Source organism: Myotis brandtii, unplaced genomic scaffold (genome assembly GCF_000412655.1).
Source record: "Myotis brandtii unplaced genomic scaffold, ASM41265v1 scaffold112, whole genome shotgun sequence".
In the NCBI taxonomy this organism is placed as follows: Eukaryota; Metazoa; Chordata; class Mammalia; order Chiroptera; family Vespertilionidae; genus Myotis; species Myotis brandtii.
This window is the reverse complement of record NW_005353838.1, coordinates 4,928,617-4,932,047: the sequence shown is the minus strand read 5'-3', so window position 1 is coordinate 4,932,047 and position 3,431 is coordinate 4,928,617.

The window sequence follows — 3,431 nt, the reverse complement described above, 5'->3', positions numbered from 1 at the left end:
CTTGCGGAGCGCGCGAACAACCCATCCACGTAGTTGTTGCGAGTCAGAGCCGGGGTGATTCCGTACCCACCAACCACTTCCTTTTAACTCTTCCCGCGTCCCTTCCTTATTTGTGGGAGGCTGAATAGGGCAGTTCACACCGGGCTTAGTCAGCTAAACGGCCGGCCGTCGACTGAGCCCTTCAGGATGTCCCCGAGGTTTTGGCCCACGCGCGCGGGGATCCAGCTCGGGGCCTGCGTTCTCTTGGATGAGGCTGGAGCGGAGGGAGGAAGGGCTCCGTCGATGGCTGTTTAACAGACAGGAGGGTCCCTTGGGTGGGGTTGTGTATGTGACTTTGGTTAATGAAGGCTTCCGAGCCCCAGTCCGAGAGGACTGGCCGTCTTTTGGTGCCAAGAATGCGCCAAGGAGGAACCTGTGGGGTGGGATGGGCTTGGCCCTACCTGGCAAGGAAACTGCTTGCCGTTTGCGCTTTAGGGAGGGAAGAGAGACACCCCCGAACCCCGGACTTGCCTATACTAGTAGAGTGTGATGAAGTGGATCTGAAAAGGGCCTCCCTGCCCAAACCCATCTGGACCAAAGCCCCACCTTGAAGTGAAGCTCACTCCCTGCCCTCTTTCCCAACGTTATCATTACCCATTCTCCGCTGGACAGGAAAAGTGTCGGTGGTGTCTAGTGCCATTAAAGAAAACGGGGCCCTGTTAGGACTTCTAGAATGCGTGTGGGGACATTCACTTCTAGCCTCTCCTGCAGCCCATCTCTAAGGACTGGCCTTGTTGCCATTTTGAAAGGCCTTAGAAAGTGTGTGGAGGTGGTTTTTAGTGGAAAATAACAAGTTTTAGGCCAAGAAAGTAGGAGTGCAAAGCCCTGATAGTGGGCAGGATTAACGGCTCAGTTAAGAGGCTGCAGACTCCCCCGTGTCATTGTTTTTCTCTTGGCGGAGAGAGGAGAGGGAGAATAAGCACATGGAATAGAAGGACCCTTCCCCACAGTACAAGGCTTTCTGTGGTCTGAGCCAGCCTAGTCCTCCACTCTAATCCTTTACCACAATCTGACTGGCCCTGGTGTCCACGGCTCTAAACTTTTCTTCTAGCTCCTGACCACTTCCTACCACCTTCCTGCTCTTCTGACAGGGAGCCAACCAGCCGCCCAGAAAGCCCCTGCAGCCGTCCGTGGCCATCAGTGCTCCATATTCTTTGTCCCAGCAGCCACGGGGTTTGCCTGAGCCCATCTGCACCCAGCAACCTTCCCTGAGTCTGCCCATGACCCATTTTACACCTACCCGCACTTCTACAGCCAGTGCATGCCTACACCACTTATCAGGATGCAACCATCTGTCCCTGTGCCTGTCTCCACGTCCCAGACTGCCCCTTGAGGGTATTAACCGTCTAATTTCTCCTTATATTCTCCTCAGCATGTAGTAGTTACTCAGGAAATGTTTGCTGAGAGATGAACCGGACTGAGTATGTGAGTCAGGGTCCTGGCAGGAAACCGATGGCACATCTCAATTGAGCAATTTAGTAACGAACAGGACCTAGTATTTATAAAGTTGTGGGCAGGGTGTGGGAAACCTCAAGGGTTTTGCAGTGCCCAGGCCTGAAGGGGAGAGAGCTACTGAAATCCAGGGCGATAAAAATGCATAGAAAAGGCAATCTGATTAGGGCTACGGCCTTGAGTTGAGGGACTGACCTGCAGGAACTCCACAGAGAGGAAGACTGGGAGGCAGAAAGATTCCAGCCTTACTCTCCTCCCCTCCAATCTCCTGCCCAGTCCGAATAGCTTAACTCAGTCAGAAGCCAGAGGGGAGTTCATGTAGTCCAACAGCTCAGCCTCCTAGGGAACACCACAGAGCGGAGAAAGGTAAGAGTAGGTCTACAGAATAAACAAAATTCACTGAATCTACCCGTCTCATTTTTTTTCAGACATTTTTGGTTCTTGAGTGCTGCAAATATTTTGTTTAATTTTATGCTGTTTCTCTTCTTTTGGAACACTTAGTCAGTAAAAAATTTGTTAAGGAAAAGTTTATTGATTTTGAGAGAGAGAGGAAGGGAGAGGTAGAGAGAAACATGTGAGAACACAACATCAATTGAACCGCAACCTCCTGGTGCAAGGGACACACCCGCCAGGGCTTAACTAGAATTTTTTAACAACGTGTCATCGTATCCCTATTCTTCTCTCTACAAGTATCTACTTAACTTCATCATCCCCTTGACCCAACACCTTCACTTCACTCTTTTTAAAAAAAAAATATTTTATTGATTTTTTACAGAGAGGAAGGGAGAGAGATAGAGAGTTAGAAACATCGACGAGAGAGAAACATCGATCAGCTGCCTCCTGCACATCTCCTACTGGGGATGTGCCCGCAACCCAGGTACATGCCCTTGACCAGAATCAAACCTGGGACCTTTCAGTCCGCAGGCCGACGCTCTATCCACTGAGCCAAACCGGTTTCGGCTTCACTTCACTCTTGAATTGATTTTGCTCAGCAGCAGCAGCAGCAACAGCAGCAGCAAATAAGAATTCCTGGGATTCCAGACCCCATCTAATGAAAGCATGGCCAGATGGCATGGATGGTGTTGAATCATCTTGAAGTTACAAACTAAACTGAGAGAAGTTCAATTTGTAAGTTGTCCTTTTAGGACCTAACTTTGATGAAACTTGTCACTTGAAACAGAAAAAAATTCATTAAATATTATCATAATGTTAACAACCTTTTAAAAGAGTTGTTCAATTAAAAAGTTTCCCACATGAGATGGTAAAACAATTTGTTACCAAAGTACTTAGAGAGACTAGGTAACCTGTCAGCAATGCTATCCAAGGGATTCCCAATATGTGTGTATAGGGAGGATGGGGTGTGTGGGCGGGGCATTCAGCCTTCCTAAAAACCCTGATTCTGGAAACATATACATGTGGACACAGATTTTTATTGTCCCTGGTGTAGTCATTGAATGCAGAGTGAGGAGATAAGGTGTGAAGACGTGGGAAAAGAAAAGCCGCACCCCAACCATCATGAGAGTTGGAGCCAGGTGCCCTGTATGCCATCTGTCTATTAATTGTTCACACAGTAATGTTGCATTTCTTTTGGTGCACACAGAGGTCCAGTATTCTAATGTACATAGTAGCTTACTTTGTGGGATAAGTGGGCCATTTTTTTTAAACTTTCAAATGTTGACTGTGTTGGTTGTCCCTCCATTCTCCACCTTTCTTTGCCTTCCTTTGTGCCCAGTCACACTGTGCGCCCTTGCTTCTCCAGGCCTACGTGAGATATTGGTCGCCTGCTCTTGCTTGTCCTGGGTCTTCATCCCCCGCGGTTGGGTTCTCTTAAGTCTGCTTGCGTTTCTGTAAATAGTCCCTTGATTAAACTCTCTGTTTTGCACCAGCTGTTTCCTGCAAGACCCTGACAGAGACAAGTGGAAAAATACTCTTGCCTAATA